The 18,053-nt window shown below is 40.2% G+C and overlaps 1 long non-coding RNA gene and 1 pseudogene across 1 annotated transcript; both read left to right on the top strand.

Annotated features, from left to right (window-relative positions):
* Positions 1-367: 367 nt before the first annotated feature.
* On the top strand, positions 368-7,542 carry LOC138940487 (uncharacterized). Its single transcript, XR_011448005.1, has 3 exons — positions 368-486; positions 926-2,752; positions 3,090-7,542. It is a non-coding gene; the product is annotated as an uncharacterized lncRNA (long non-coding RNA).
* Positions 7,543-11,180: 3,638 nt separating this feature from the next.
* Positions 11,181-14,777, top strand: LOC138940802 (uncharacterized; annotated as a pseudogene).
* The last annotated feature ends 3,276 nt before the right edge of the window (positions 14,778-18,053 follow it).

The following is an 18,053-nucleotide window of genomic DNA, read 5'->3' as shown; positions in this document are numbered from 1 at the left end:
AAGCAGTGGTATCAACGCAAAGCAGTGGTATCAACGCAGAGTACTGTATCGAGGGCGGTGCGCGCGACTCCTGTGGGATAACAGCTCTCGCGGGCAACAACAGGATCTTATATTGAATAAACTCACGTCTACTTATAAGTCGGCGCGCGTATTTTGTTAACCGGGGGACTCCACGGGCAAGGTTCAGGCCGCGGGTATTACTGACACTGACGGCTGAAATAGAGGTGGTACACACGGAGCACACTAACAAAACGATTATACGGCGACGATCGTATGCGCGCTCAGAACTCTTGGTGTTGGTGGACCTCTTACACTCGACTCAGCCCGAGCCGGGCGGCCGGGCGTCAGTGATTTCGCGTCCGCCGATCCGACCGGATCCTCTCCAAGAGGTACGGGGCGTGCAACTTTTCGTGGAAGGCCAGAAATCGTAGAAAAATTGTATCATTCGATTCCTAGTCTTTCGGAAATCGGCGCCAAATGTGTACGGTAAGAAAATTAAAATATTTTTAATAAAATATATTTATTTTCCGATTTGTTATTAAAACACGTTCATTCTTCCTTTTGAAGCAATTCTTAGAAATCTTTAAATAAATATAGGACTATTGTCTGACAATTTTTTTTTTAATTTGGCTATTTTATATAATCGTTATTGTAGAGACTTTGTATTTATTTGCTCGCATAAATTATGAAAGAAATACAATTATCTATAATGACTTTCGTTACTTGTGCATCGTAAAAAATGACAAGTGCCACTTTAGTCGCGGTTGTATCAAGTCTGTGTCCCGCGCGAGATTAACGCGGGATAAACGTGAGTGCGTTTGTTAAAGGAGCACATTGGCTCCGACTTATAAAGCGATGCATTGCTGCAATCAAACTTGGTGGCTGGAAGCATACTTTGACCGTATTTCCTGCTTATCTGTTTCAGACCACCGCGATGCAGCGCGACCTCAGCCGACAAGATGTCTGAGGGATATCCCCGCGGGACCTCTCTACCTCCTTCTTTATCTTGTCTTCCCTCGCGGTATACAGTAGATCATATTCGGAGGCTACCAGGATGCAGTTCAGACCCAGTTGCCCCAGACCCCATGCACGGTATAAAGCAATAAAAGTGTCCGCGCCACGAGATATATCTCGCGAGGTCCGCGTAAGAAACGGCGAAAGAAAGCCGACTGCACCGATAAATCATAAACGCTACGGGGATCGAACTGCGGGAGATAACTGCCTTCGCGTAAGGAGAGATAGAGAGAAAAAGAAGAAAAGAAAGAGAGAGAGAGAGAGAGAGAGAAAGAAAGAGGAGCCAGCGGCTCGGTTAGTCAAGCGGGATCCATCATTCGATTGCGTGTCCATCGAATCCATCTATTCTCGGATGCCTCGGCAACGCTAACAAAAACGAAACAGCCCGGAAGAGGAGCCTCATCGTCGTTCATCATCGGAAACAGGACGTCCGGAAGATATCTCGTACACAGAGGCGGATATTCATCGTTTGCTTTTCGCTCATCGGTGTAAACCATCTCTCGCGGATTATCGATTGATCCTGATAGTTTTCCCGTAAGAAGATAAGGTGCATGGACGTTCTTTGCACGGCAATGATCATTGCGGATATTGCCGCAATCGTAATAGTTTTACCGCTAAAGAAAGATGCGTTGTCTGTCCACGCTATTGCTCCGATCGACTGATAACAGATGATTTGTTGCACGTGAAAAGTGTGATGCAAAGTGGCAAATCTATGAACGGATCGATTGCCTTGACCAGTGCTGCTAAAGAAGAATCGACTAGGTTTCGTTGGACGATGTTTCGTGATTTTCGATTTCACTATGCGTTGTTGCCTCGGGTAACAGTTCAGTGTCTAGTGAAGCAAAGTTTCGTAAATGTATTCTTTATCGAATCTTGGCTAAAACATTCACTGCGAATCAATACGTAATTTGACAACAAAAATCAATTTTTATTTAAAAAATACGTAAACATGGCAATAATTTAATTTAGCCCATCATGTATATTATTTCATTCCTCTCTTGCGTTGCAATTTACGAAAAAAAATTTCTTGCGTAGAGCTTGCAAAATGTCAAAAATAATTAACACTGAGAGGATTGATGTCACTATTATCGTGCCGCGAGACGAAAAGTAACAGCTGCCGTGCCGCAGCGGAGTGACATAATTAAAGAAAAAAGTGCGTCCGAGCGTCCGTTATTAAGCGGTAATGAGCGAGTATCGAGAAAGAAGTAACAATGCTCTCGAAAGCAAGCATCGCGCTTGCTCCGCCACCACGAGGATTAAATGACGTTACAGCCTCAACCTTTACGACACCCTGAAGAAGATTATCTCATTCGAATCAGCTTTATCGCATTTGTCATCTTCGCATATCTCGTCGTTTCCGGACATTTGTCTCGATGTTTCCGAGAGTCGTTTGCGGAAAGTGATGCTATACGAAATATGTGAGATCATGTCGTCGAATAGTGAATTCTTGACGATGTCCAGTGAGGAGGTCCCTTCATTGCCCAAGTCCGTGCCGAGCTCGAGGGAGGCGACCGCAGAGGGTGGTTCCGGCTCCGGCGGAGGATACATGCCACTACGGGAGTTCCTGGACCGATTTTCATTACCGCGAGTCGTCAGACCGAGGGCACCGGCGGCAGACCGGTGCTCCTGTACAAGCAGCAGCAATGATCGCTGAGAGTCACAGCGAGCCTGTTGATGCACCGGTACTGACATGACGTCAATGTGGGACTGGAGATCGTCATTCCAGAAGATTATCCAGGTGAGTTTTTCTCAATCAGGACTTGAATCGGTTCCTTGGAACCATTATTGTATCAATCATTGTTACAATCAGTTAGATCTTTGACGTTATTATTTTTCGCGGAGGATTATTCCGGATTTGATTTGCGATTTTAATTAAAGATGTGGAAAATAAAGTAGACAGAACTATTTGAAAAATTTTAAATTTTAAATTTTATATTAAAATTAAATCTTCTTTTGGACATTCGCTTTGCGGAGAGAGATATCTTTCATTTTATTTGGGTTGTGATATCGATGTAGCTTCTCTTTTAATGGCCATAAAAAATGACAACGTGTAGCATGTAAATTATGCTTGGCAGAGTGAACGGTAACGGTTGTGGAGATCATCCGGCTGGAATGGATTGGAACAGGTTATAGACTTTATCGAGCTCGCGCATGCATTTGCGTTGCTGCTCGCGTGAACGCAAAAGAGGCTACAAGAAAAATGATAATGCTCCGACTTCGCGTGCGCGAGAGAAAGAACGAGAGAAAAAGAGAGATACCTTTCCATCATACTATTAATGTTCCCACTCATTTTTTTCATCTCAATCATTAAGCACTTTGTGTAGCGAAGTAAGTCGCGAAACTCGCAAGAAGGGCGGCCTCCACTTCTGCGTACGCGACTTATATTAGTTTTCTGACACCAGAAATGGAAATTATGAGGCAATAAAGCGCAGTAACGTGCACCTAGATCGAATGGATGAGAAATAAAATAGAGGGAATGTTTAAGCTCAGTGGTGGCTAAACGATTTGAAGAGAAATCCATCAACTAACAATGTCTGGTTTTTTCTCGCTAGTGCACGATGCTATTCAATATATCGACATTTTTACCTCTTTATACGCTTTTTTCTCTCTGCTTCGTTTTTTTCATTTTCTTATTTTTTTTTATTTTTGTCTTTAAGTGCAAAGTGTGGAATTAATATCACGCACGACAGCATCGCGCTTAACTACGGCCACTATTGCGTCTAATGAATGCATTTTGTATTTTAATAAAAATATCGTTGGTCATGAGTCAGATATGTTAAGTAGCCGGAGCTGCGAGTGATCGAGAAACAAAATTTTAGCGCACTTTCCTCTTATTATCTCGTTAATGAATAAGCAAAGACAATTACAGCTAAACCTATTACGAATGTCTGACGAATCCCGGGGAAACAGGTTCCTATTAACGTCGAAGTTGTCGAGTTTTTTGTCACGCAATTTTTTTTCGCTTGATAGCAATTCGGTTGATTCATGCGAGAAAAACGCTGCTGATCAGTAAATTATTTCGTGCATCGGTGACTCACGATACAGGACAGAGTTCAAGGCAATTTCTAGTCTCTATTAGAGCCCATGCCGATTTTGAAATGGCTCGGAGTGATTTCGATAATTCATTGCTGGCACTTCTCCTTTCACTCTGCTAGTTTGACAGCATCCGGCTTTTGAGTTTGGCTTTCTTTGCGCGAAATAACGTCAAGTCATGACTAGTCAAAGATAATGAATGGAATCTGGGAAAAAAGCTATCCGACTTTCTCGTGCATTTGCATGGCGAAGTTTTCGTGAAGATTGTTTTTAGAGAGATGGATGTGCCGAACAGAGGTTGCTCGTTACTCATTACTTGACGACGAAGAAGAAGAAATTCCAAAGCATCGAATTGCTCGGGTGGATATGAGCTTCGTACCGCTCGCGGGTAAATCGACACTTGAGGCGGACGCGAAGTTGGTTACGTTGCGTATAAGTCGCAAGGTACTAACAATAAATTGAGCCGAGAAATGTTATTCAACGCCTACGAATTCGCCACGTGTGCCGCGACATAATTCACGCGGTGAAATCGCACGCGGGGAAGAATAAAAAACACGTTTCTATTGTCGCGCGGCTAGATGTCTCGCGCGAATTAGTTCCGCGTTTTAAACGCTTATTCGCGGACCTCGCGAGACCGCTTCACATATGCGGTGATAAAGCAGCGTCGTCGGATGTTTACTGTTGACTGGTCGGTACAAAAAGTAACAGGCGAACATGCAGATCAAATAGCTGATTATTCGCTCGCGCGACGAGTCCCTCAAAACGATCGGTCGAGGCTGAAATGTGAAGCGAATGAGAAGTCACGTGGTGTTATAGTCCTTATATGTTTCTCTTTTCTTGGTGGATAAAACAAAAAACGGTTTTCCTGGCTAAAATTGCCTCTTTTTCCCATTATCCAATCCCCAACGAAAACTGCAAAATTATTTTTCTTTGAAATATAATGGCTTCGTTTAGTTCGTCATTTTATGGAGAACAAGGGATTCTTTCTAGCACATACACTCGCTGGGAAACTAGAAATTCTCAGTATTTAAAGCTACAAGCACACGTCATCTTAATTCCAACCAACGCACTGTGATAAATTTCATTATTTTACTGGACAAAAATATTTTCTTTTCCCTTTCTCTGTCTGCTTTTCTATTACTTTTCCTCCGACCACTTTTCCTTGTGCATTATTGATATAATTTCGCAACGTATTATGCATAAATAACTACGGATTAAAAGTAGCGATAGAATTTTCTACCAATATACTAATCATACCCTTTGCTACGTAATATTGCAACCAGCAACGCCGCGATATATTAGACGCCGTGAATTCTTCGGTTTCAATTTCGCGTGACAAAGAGGAAGATCCCATCGAAAGCTCAGGGCGGTGGCTGTTCGCGAATCATTGCTGGAAGGGAATCTCGTCGGAGACGTGCAACTTGAACCTTCAACCGAGATAAAATTACTAAGGGAAGATTCAGAGGCGCGCATCCGATTCTATGGACTGATAGAGCCGATATCGTACATACAAATCACCGGCCGTGGCTTAACTGCTATTTGTACAAACCTCAGACGAGAGTCGACGATTCTTCGCGGCCGGTCTTCAATTTACAGTAATTTATTAAGCGTAAAATCTCGAGAAAAAAAAAGAGAGGGTCCTCGTCTAGGTCATAGACATATAGAATGGACTGAGCGTTGTGACAGACAAATACGCTCGCTGTAGAAAGAGAGGTACTACATAGGAGGCCTATTTTGTCTCTTTTCCTAGCATCTCATTGGTGATTTTGTCCCCCTCCATATAAAAAATTACCAATGAAATACTAGAAAAAGAGACAAATATAGACTTCCTATATAGTATCTCTCTTTCTACAGCGGGCACGCGTTTGTCTATCTCGCAGTGCTCGTCTTTCTCTGTCTTTTTATTCCCGATTGCTGTCAACCGCAGGTTGGCGAAAAACGGAGGGATGCGTTTCACCATAGACATAGTGTATCTAGAGTGTTGAGGAGTGGCAGCCAAGGTGCACGTAGAAAAGGGCATACTCTGTTTCGTGCCCCTTGCGTTCTCACTCGCTCGCACATAGCATGACGAAAGAGAGCGCTTTGCTCTGTGCGAGCGAGAGATAACGCAAGGAATACGAAACAGAGTATGTCCTTTTCTACGTGCATCTTTACTCCCACTCGTTAAATAAAAGCAAACGCTCGGTCTAGATATACTATGTCTATGGAATAAACATTACACATAACCTCAACCTGTCATATTCAAAATGTCAATAATTATTGTATAGTATTGAGAGAGAAGGCTTCTCTATGGTGTTATCATTTATTAGTGTTTCACTTTTTATTTTATTAGTGTTTCATTTTTTATTATGACTTTGCATTTTATATACTTGTTTGCGTAGCTATAATTATGGTTTTGCAGTTTATATATTTATCTGCGTAGCTATAATTATGGCTATACAGTTTATATATTTGTCCGCGTTGCTATAATTATGGCTATACAGTTTATATATTTGTCTGCGTAGCTATAATTATGGCTATACAATTTACATATTTATCTGCTGTGATATTGCCGTTTTGTGCGTGTCCGCCGGATTCCTCTCCGATCACGAAGCGCGGACTAAAAAGCCGCGCCAGTCGAAAAATAGCGAGAACCATACCCAGAGAGGCATTATTAATCGAAATGTCGAGCTTTATATTAATTTCGTTTATTATTTTCTTTTCGTATGAGTATTTTTTATGGGAGCCTTGCCGGCGGAGAAAGAGAAAGCGGGAAATCGCTAAAAGATGACAGAGAATACCACCGTCAATCAAGGACGATTTTCGAGGGGCAAGGAGCCAGCAATCTGGGAATTCAAAACATCTAACGTCTAGCTGTGTCACGACGGGATCAGGACTCGCACACGTGATGCGCAACACACGGGACAGCGAGAGGATCCTCGCGCAAGGATCCAGGCCCGTGCGGATCCGATCCTCGTGGAGGGATTGCAATACCACTTCCGCTGGTTTAGCCTGGCCCCAGGAAATAACCACCACGAGGGTTGCAGCGATATTTCCGGCCAAGCCGTTCGCCCTAGTCATCGCGACGGCCCCGCGGAAAGGGCTCCAACGAATTATTGTTTGAAATACCGGAGGCGCGCGCACCCCCAATACGACCGTCAGCGCGCCGCCCGCCGGCCTCAACGCGTGATAACGCGTGATTGGTCGCGATAATACGCACCCCGTGTGCGCAGCCCCGGCTGGCCCACAGTATCGATTCTGGATCGCGACGATCCGGGATGACCGGGATCAGACTGGCGCGGGCGTGTGTAAAGAGAGCAATCGTTTTGCGAAAACCATCACGTGTCAATTCGAGAGCCATTTCGAGAGCGTTGCGGCGGGAACGATCGAGGAGGAGTTCGGCGATCGAAGGACGGACCCGGACAAGAGGACATCGTCATTTTTAAATCATATGGTACAAAACATGTGATAAGAATAAATTCAAACAAATAATTCGAAGAACTATTTAATAATTCAAATAAGCATGTTATAAGAATAAATTCAAACAAATAATTTAAAGAACTATTTAATAATTCAAATAAACATGTTATAAACAATAATTAATAATTAAGTAAACATATCATAAAAATAAATTCAAATTAACAATAAATAATACTTCGAATAAACTTATTTGTGTAATTTCTTATACTTTATATTATACTAAATATGAAATAATAATAATATAATAATAGATATTATTTCAAACTTTTCTAAGCAAATTTTTTTATTTGAAATATTTTTTTATTTTATTTTTATATTATGTTTTTAAAATGTTTTTTTAATAATTAAATGTTGGGCTTTTGTTGGCAGCAGCCAGGAGTGATTTTTTAAAAATGTTTGTTAATTTTTGTTTTATTCATTTTTGTTATAATATATTTTTTTTCTATTGTTTTTTAATATAATTTTGATAGCGTCGGTAGCCCCTAAAGTTTTACAGAACGGCTTATGAGATAATCGCGTACCCGTTTTTATTTGATGTAACATACAAGAAATCTACCTTTTAACAGTCGGCCGTTCACCTGGAACAAATCGTGAACGTTTACGATGCACGGTTGCCCGCCGCCCGCCGCGAAAAAAAGGAAGATAAACGATTTCGCGCGCGGAAGATAGGGGACCGTCGTAAGCAATTAAACGCGACATGAGACTAATAGTACGACGCATAGTGTACAAAACGATGTCTCGCTTAATTGATATATTAATTCTTATTATAAATATTATATATTTATAAAGCAAAATCTACTACTTATTTCTCATTGCAAGCAATAAAAGTACCGTACATTTCACTTTTAATAAAAAATATATATAAATTAAAATTAATAAATAATCATCTCTTAATCAATTTACACAGACCACAGAACTTGAAAACTATCGACGATTGTGCGTGTCGTGGCACGCATGTGTTCAAAACTTCTTTTTTTCTCTTCAGACATAGAAACGGCAGAGAAACGGAGAATGAATTGCGTGCAGTTTGCGATCACGATTGCGAGCTGAGAGATCATATAAATCGGCTTATCGGCGTAGTCGTATGGTTTTACTGCCAACTGCCCGGTCCAACGGAGATATCTCGGCTCTCTTCCTATAACGTGACGTATGTATATGCGTGTGTAATATGTATGTTGCGCGTGTGTGTGTATACATATATACAAATAACCTATATATATATAGTTATTGGTTCGTATAAAGCTCTTAGACAGGAGTCTTACATAAAGCAAGAATATTGCGTTGAGACGGCTAGACACGCTCTCGGCAATGATCGGTTTCCCTGGTTTTAAACAATTCAAACATACCAGGTTATAACTCTCTGGGGTATCGCGACTGACGCTGGCTTCGCGAGGAACCTACCTGGACTGCTAACAGCGATGTGACAGGTAAAGCCAGAGCAGCCATTTACAATTGGACAGAATATATATAGGTTGGATTAATACACATTTATATTTTTACCATTTACTTACATATACACTATACAGGGTGTCCTAGACCACCCATACACTCCTTTTCTTTCAAAAACTAGCATTTTAGAGAAAAACGTTTTGAACAAAAATTGTATGGTTTTGAGGGGAACATAAGATGGTGTCATTGGTTTAACCTTGGATGGCATCGTTAAGGTCAAGTCAAGGACACCTTTAATTTCTTAAAAGGAACCCCCTATTTTTTATTGCGTATTCTTATAGCTTACCTCGAGAGCTTTCTAAAACACTATAATAATGTATATTTTTATTAAGTACTTTTTGAATTATTTTAATCTGACATATTTTGATATAAAAAATTAAATATCCTGTAAAATATTTAGTTTTTGATAATCTTACCGTAATACTTCTATGTACAGAATAACGAGACAAATCAATTAGTATAAAAAAATAATTGTTTTAAAAAAAATTATTTACAATGTATTTTTTTAAATAATTATTTGTTTTTTTGGCACTAATTGATTTGTCTCATTATTCTGTACATAAAAATATTACGGTAAGATTATTGAAAACTGAATATTTTACAAGATATTTAATTTTTTATATCAAAATATGCCAGATTAAAATATAAAATAACTCAGAAAGTACTTAATGAAAAAATACTTTATCATAGTGTTTTGGAAAGCTCTCGAGATAAGCTACAAGAATGTATAATGAAAAATAGGGGGTTTCATTTAAGAAATTAAAGGTGTGCTTGACTTGATCTTAACGATGCCATCCAAGGTCAAACCAATGACAACCATCTTATGTTCCCTCAAAGCCATACAATTTTTGTTTAATACGTTTTTTTCTAAAATGTTTAGTTTTTGAAAGAAAAGGGGTGTAGGCGTGTACGGGTGGTCCAGGACACCCTGTATATACACTTCCAATCTGCTCAATTGTAAATGGCTGCTCTCGTTTCTTGTGATTAATTTTGATTTCTTTTTACGGGCAGAGTAGTTTATACACAGTTATTATACATAGTATTATATATACAATAGTTTATATATAGGGGTTCAACGCCCTATATAATTCTATGTGTAGGCGTTCGTAGATATCTCGCCTCGCAGCTCGGATTATTTTCTTCAGAGTGCAGCGACTGGCCGTGACACGAATGGCAATGTGTCCGTAATGTGAGGTTCTCGTAGCGTACGTTCGCACCGTCCGTCGCCATATTAACGCATTTAAACGTAACGCGAGCTTTACGCGCGACGCGACAGGCGCGGAACGTAATAGGTATGCGGCTCAGTGAAAGCCGTCCCTTGCGACGCGCGTGCATAAACGACTGCAAATGTGTATACGCAGCTCGCAGCGCGAGCATTATATCATTATATACATCGGCACCGTAACACTTATGATCGCGGCGGAAAATCGCAGGGGAATTCTCCTTCATCCCACTCTACTTCTCCTAGTCCTTCTCGTAACGCTTCTCCCGACGTGTCACATCAGTGTTCGTTATCCAACGCGTTTATTGATGTTCATTGTTCGCCATCTTGTCTTTTATGCTCGTTAGCTTGGGACATCGCAACAGTACGCAATCGAGGCATGCGTCGTTGATTTGATATAGAAATTCGTCGGGATGTTCCTCGAATATCAAAATATGTATCAAGCGGCTGACTAAGCTATATATATAATTACATCAGAAACGCATGAAGATTTCCTTGATAAGATGTGTTGGATAATGAAATGGATAATGACTAATAAAAAATTAGTATATAATTGCAATATATTCTACTAGTTCTCATAACATCTGATTAAACGCGTTGTATTTTATTATGCACAGTATGACAGTATTGCCTATGCAAATACATGGATGAAATAACGCTAATGAGCTAAATAACAGCTATACGCGCGTTATTTATGCGTGTCTCACCTTTTACAACGGCAAAACACTTTTTGCCAGCGCTAATTAAATAGAAGATAGCGACATAATTATCTTTATATTTCATTTGATGACCTGTTAGAGAGAGACGCACCCCGATTAATTGCCTTTATAAATTGTTTCCGTACATAATACATGCACATAAACATTATTAAAGTTAGCTCAAGTTTATAATCCTCTGTTTCTCGCCACAATTCTTTAAAAAGAGATGAAATAAAGAGATGAAGAGTGAACCAGTTAAATTTCAATTGAGTTTCACTAATGTTTGCAAAAGTGGTAAAAGTTAATTTTTGGTTGATTTTTATCGCGCAGAGAATGGAAACTTGCGAGCCCACTACACGAAGACGACAGTGCGCGCCGGTGAGGTCCTGCGGCTGACCGCCGTCTTTCAGGACACACGTCGGGTACCGGTCGCCAGTGGCGTGTCTGGAATGATCCTGGAAGGCAAATCTTCGAAATCCTCGGAGAAGGATCAGTACGCTCAGTGCCTGGACTCTCATGGGCACGAGCTGTTCGCGCCGCTCTCGGCCAGAGGCGAGTTTTACGCGATCTGTCAGCCTCGATACCGGCAGCGCCGCGGTGCTCTACAGAGTTCACCAAGTTGCCAGGAGGGATCTTCTTCTGAGGGTAAACTTCATTGCGTCTTAAAATTAATGTCGTATAATGCAATCATTCTTATCTATTTTATCTCGTCGCCCGTTTTTTTTCCTACATCGACAAGAAATTGTTACCATTTTATATAGAAAATAAGAAACCTCTCATTGTATGAATTAATACGAATTAATTCTGCATATAATATTTTATTATGTATACGCGCACTTTATTTTTCGTCTTTGTGTCTAATATTTCCTTTCTCAAAGTTATATTTTTATTGACTTCTGCCATATTTTTGTTTATATTGATATTAGTTATATTGATATTAATGATGATATTGTATTACGTATTTTATTTTCATGTTTTATTAAACAAAACTCTGATTTTCTCTTGACCAAGAACTCGCGTACATGATCTTCAGGTACGTCTGGTTGCTGGACTTCTACCCATACCACTGCCCCGAGATTACAGCGGTCTGATGCAGTTGGAGAATGCGAATAGAGGGCCCATAGTTCTCGGCTGCGCCATTGATGCCCAAAAGACCTTTACCAAATTCCACGGTGCCGGAGCTTCTGGAACTCGTCGCTATCGGTCCAACCGCGCCACGGGTGAAAAGAGCACGATTGGGATGCCCTTCCGAGGCGAGACTGCTCGCATCGCCGAAAATGCAGCGAGTACTCTCAGCTTACAGATAAAAGTCGCAATTGCATGAAGATACATGATTTACGTTGGGTGATATATTAATTATTTAAGATATGCAATATTAATACGGAGAGTCTAAAAATTACAATTAATAGAATTAATATTGTATAAAATGTATTTTAAAATTAGTTAGCTCGAGAAAATAATATACGAGATATATAAAGAGATTTTTTTTTAAATATTTATTAAGGTTTATGTTTAGTGAGGAAAGAAATCAATTAATCTAGCTCAATTTTTAATATATTATTAATTTTACCGTAACGAGAATTTTGTTTATTCGATTTTTAATGCGATCAAATTTTTTTATTAGTCTCGTACTGTCCCAAATAACTTATATACATATATGAGAGATAAGACGACAGGAGATGAGTTTGATAACGCTTTATAGAAGAGCCTTAGACCAGCGGCCGACCGAGCCTCGAGTTGCTCCGCCGTAACCGGCGTCCAATAACAATCAGCTGGAAGAATTGCACTTGAAAGAGATTAAAGCGAAGCCCGAAGCAAAACCTATACTGCAAAGTCTGAAGAAGGGTTTGGAGCATATCAAGAAGACGACGATTCGCGACCGGAGCAACAGCCGCAGTATCGGCGACAACAATAGCTTCCTCGACAGGATCTCGAGGATAGCACAGAGTAACAGAAACAGGAACCCAGCCAAGAAGTCGGCGTCCTTCACGTTCGCCGTACGACCGAAGATCGGTATGCGATCGCCCGAGAGGTATGCCAGTCTCGAGTCGGAAACGAATCTGATGCAGGCAGCGCAGGCGTCATCCAGGCAATAGATGCAACGTTCGATCTCGACCAGCGTCCTCGAAGTATTCACCAGCAGCACGGACATAGATCCGCCGTATTCCAAGGTTAGAGATAGCCTGACGCCGTTGCCCCTTCACGCTTCTGCCAAAACCGGAAGAGATCACGCCAAAATCTGCGAGCTAGGCAGCGACAGCAATCCATTGCGAGACTCGTCGTAGGAGGAGGAGAAACTGTCTTTCGCGGGAAAAACCGCCACCTGAGAGCGAGGTCGGGGTTACATGAAGCTCGCGCTGTCTCATTCCGAGGTGTCCGACGTGTCGGCGAGCACCGACGACGATGAAAAGGGTATTTACAATACTATGTGTTGAGTGCGCGTCTTCTTCGGGGGATGGAATCAACATTCAAATTGTTCACGACTGGTGGTAATTGACTTTATGATCAACCGGAACAAATGACGTGACGTGTTAAGAGTCGCGATATCGCGAAAATTTTTGAGCATAGTTGAGAATATCGACTTCTATAATCGCGAGTGATATCGACGAACGTTTGTTTCGTAAAGATTGGGGATCTCTAATATTAGAACGGTCGAATCAGTAAATTTTTATAAATGTTTTTTTAATGACGGAGTATATAAAAACCAAGTGTTTTATGGATTGAAGACTTATTTTATTTTTATATGCAAGATTGAAAATTGTTCTCCTAAGTATTTTCCCACCGATTCTCGATCGTTCTACTATTAAAGAGGAAGGCTAGACGGAAAAATACGGCGCGTTTTCCGGGTTGGGGAGAAAACGTCAAGAGTTGGAAGCGATATAACGATCGCGTCTGCGAAAGATGAGGATCGAGATTAACGGTTCCGCTAGTAGTTTCTTTCATCGCGGGCGGATCCGTGTCGGGGAATCGCCGATACAAGCGTCTACGGCTACGGGATACCGTGCGGAATGATTTACAAGGCTGTTGGAACCGAAGAAAATGATGCTGTAATTACGGGCCCCCATACATGCTGCTACAGCGGGGCATGCCAGCCGTGCCTAGCACGCAGCAATGCTTCTTCGTGGCTTCCGTCATTAAAGAATCTGTTGTCTTGCGAGAGACATGTTAATAGACATAATTACCTCGGCCATGGCCGTTGAGTGACAATATCGGAAAAATGTGCTCGGAAAATAATCCGTTCATTATTATATAACAATTAATTCTAATAAAGATGTTTTTGTTTTGTCAGTAATACTGCATACGAACTTCAAGATTCGATCAAATCCAAATTTTTTATTATTGAAAATTCTATTTGAAAAAAGTTTCTCTCCTTTCTCTTTAAAATTTGTACAAATACTTAGAGACCTCAAGAACACAGTGTATGCTACGAATTTAATTTGTCATCGATAGTGATTTTTATAATCATTTATATGATCTTGAGTTCAGTTTTTTGTGTGATAATGTAAGATCAGAACGCGACGAGTGGAATTTTCTAGGATGGATGATGACGCTTTATATGATCACGTACAAAGGGAATGTGAAACGGATCGTTAAACGTTGATCTAAACTTCCCGAACACGAAGCCAGGGTGTATCGCAATCGACGCGGCACGAAGTCGACGATAGAATGTAAACGAGCCGGTTGGCGGCTTTTAGGAAGCGAAAATTACCGACGTCCTTCGAAGGTCTAGGTCATCATCAGAATCGTTGTGGCTTAGAACGAGGTAGTCGACGATAACGACCTGATCGTCGAATCAAGTCGAGCCGAGCCGCGCTCGATCACTTGATCGGGACGATATTTTGTAACAATTAATTCATTAGCTTGTGTCATGCTTCACGACATTTGGCTTCCTTTTCGATGTACGATGAAGTTTCGCGCGCTCTCGTGCCAGATTGCGTGACGTTGCGCGATTGGCTGTTAAATGCGTGATTACAAACTTCGCCAGTACATAGCAAGTATTGCGTTCGAAACGCTTCGAGGAAACCGGCAGATCTCCTCTACCTTTCTCTTTTGCTCTCTCGCCTATTTTGTCTCTCTCTCTCTTTCTTTTGCATGACGAAACGCTTGGAGCTGCCAGTCGGTTGCTGCATCGTACGAGCGAGGATGATGAAGAAAGAGCGTAAAAATCGAGGAAACGTTTGGCGCCTAATGGGAAATACCCACGGGAGAATGCGAGAAAACCAAAACTCGCTTGCTGAAGATTCTCAGAGAATCCTAACGGGTGTAATTTTGTCTAATTCAAAATCATCCCTTCTTTCCATTCCCTTCCTCCAAATGGCGTGCGCGCGATAATAATGTAATATTTGCAGGTTTTGTGTATATTCAAATAAAGTCGTTAGTGGAAATAAAGACAGAGTGTTTCTACAACAAAATACAGCGTCATCAAATGTATTCCCTACTAACTTCCTTGTTGACGTTAAAGTAAAATCATCTTGAGCTTGAAGCGGAAATATGCAGGTAAGTGATTTTTTTAGAAATAATGAAATTATATCATGATATTGTTAATAACAACATTGTAATATCTAAAATACTGTTTTTATAAATTTTATATATACTTTAACATTATACTTATAAAAGCTATTTTATTACAGCTATTATAAATTAATACTTTATAAAACTATCAATACAAATTTGATGTTTTTAATACAGAGAAATAGTTATCGATTGCAAAGTACAATTTTATTCATCGATTATAGAACTATAAATTATTTCATATTCATATTTTGAGAGAAATAAAAAGATGAAAATATGCAATGTAAACTGTAATTATTTTAAGTATCGTAATACTATTTCTCTATTTGTTCTGTAAGGAAAACCAGTAAACTCTTTTATCACGCTTGTCTCATTATCGTTAAGTATGCCATTTAACGAGTGATATACAGGGTGTCCTAGACTACCCGTACACCCGTTTTCTTTCAAAAACAGCATTTTAGAGAAAAACGTTTTGAACAAAAATTGCATAGTTTTGAGACGAACGTAAGATTGTGTCATTGGTTTGACCTTGAATAGGATCGTTAAGGTCAAGTCAAGGACACATTTGATTTCTTAAATGGAGCCCCGTATTTTTTATTGCATATTCTTATAGCTTACTTCGAGAGCTTTCCAAAACACTACAATAAAATATTTTTTCATTAAGTACTTTTTGAGTTATTTTATTTATTTTAATCTGACATATTTTGATATAAAAAATTAAATATTTCGTAAAATATTCAGTTTTCGATAATCTTACCGTAATACTTTTATGTACAGAATAATGAGACAAATCAATTAATGCCAAAAAACAAATAATTATTTAAAAAAATACATTGTAAATAATTTTCTTAAAAACAATTATTTTTTTATACTAACTGATTTGTCTCGTTATTCTGTACATAAAAGTATTACGGTAAGATTATCGAAAACTAAATATTTTACAAGATATTTAATTTTTTATATCAAAATATGTCAGATTAAAATATAAAATAACTCAAAAGTACTTAATGAAAAAATACTTTATTATAGTGTCTTGGAAAGCTCTCGACATAAGCTATAAGAATATGCAATAAAAAATAGGGGGTTCTATTTAAGAAATTAAAGATGTCCTTGACTTGACCTTAATGCCATCCAAGGTCAAACTAATGACACCATCTTATGTTCCCCTCAAAACCATACAATTTTTGTTCAAAACGTCTTTCTCTAAAATGTTTAGTTTTTGAAAGAAAAGGGGTGTACGGGTGATCTAGGACACCCTGTATATGGAGATATCCACTTTCTCGTCGACCGGCGCATGTTCGTCATTATTCACTTCGTCCGACTCATCTACGATCGCGAATGTAAAAAATTCGCGGCTAAATACACCGCGCACTTTAAGGAATAATAACGCAAACCGAGATCGTCAACGCTCGCGCCGACTATTAGTCATTAACGTTTTTACGAACATGCAGTACACACAGATGCGTCTATTCAATTATAGCGAAGAGAGGGGTTCGGATACACAGGTCCTGCGTCTCCTCCCCCCCCCCTGGCATACCATTCTCCTCTTTGCCACGGCTCATCCCCCATCGTCCATCTCCGCCGTCTTTTTGTCCATCTTTCTCTTTCGAGCACGGCAATGCACATTTACGTCCATTAATATTAACGGCTTGAAACAACGATAATAACGGGGAGCTATGGGGAAGCAGAGAGCTGTTCTCTTCGACGTTCACGTCGTGCAACACGTCGGTCCTTTCGCATAGCTCACGTCACCGTTGCATGCATCATTCTCGTCACGAAGATCGACAATGCCAGGAAAATGCGACGATGATTTTTATCATCGGTTAAGTTCACGGTTCTCTTTGAGGCTGTCTAAAGAGATTATACGTGTATGTATGTATTATACGACGAAAAACATTATAAGAACTGAAAGCTTTTGTTTTAAAAAAATATTCCTATTCTTGCTAAAACATTTTACATATAACATTAATGTTTCGTATCAAATTTAAATTTAAAATGTGAAATTAAAGCCATAATGTACTATAAATATAATGATCTGTATTTTCTTGTTAAAATAATTATGTAAGACAAGGCTAAAAAACGAGTAATACTCCCTTGCTGATTATCGTAGAAAATTGATATCGTGCAAAGCATAACGCGCACGGTGCACAATGCGCAAGACTAACAATGTGGGTTAGCGTGATACAGGGTGGATTAAGAAGCGCGATAGCGGGAGCGGCCGTTTCACATCTCACAAAAAAACGCTATTATTATGTTAATTATTACTATCGCTGTCGTATCCTGACCAAATACTGTGTCGGACGCGGCGTAGATCGATCGGGACAACGCATAGGGCGTATCGGGATCCGGCAATCTCTGGTCCACGAACGCATATTTCAAGATCGGCATGCGTGAACGGTCTCAGGGCCGTCGGGTTGCTTTTGCGGTTGTGTATAACTCGGCTTTACTGCGGCTAATGCGACGGACACGGAGCGCGAGGTATCGTATTTCGCGAACCCAGGTCGACCGATCGTGGAAGCATGTTTTAATATGCAAGTTGAAATGCAAATAAAGCGCTCCCTCCTCGTCTCTTATTCGCGTCCGTTGTCTACCATTTCTCTCTCTAGACGCATCTTGCACGATCGTCATCGCTCATTCTGTAGCCTGAGAATGAGGTTGTGTATTTT

Source organism: Polyergus mexicanus, unplaced genomic scaffold, assembly GCF_030449975.1.
Source record: "Polyergus mexicanus isolate NDT 795.1 unplaced genomic scaffold, iyPolMexi1.0 SCAF_17, whole genome shotgun sequence".
NCBI lineage: Eukaryota > Metazoa > Arthropoda > Insecta > Hymenoptera > Formicidae > Polyergus > Polyergus mexicanus.
The sequence above is the reverse complement of the archived record's forward strand: the minus strand, read 5'-3'. Positions and strand labels throughout refer to the sequence as shown.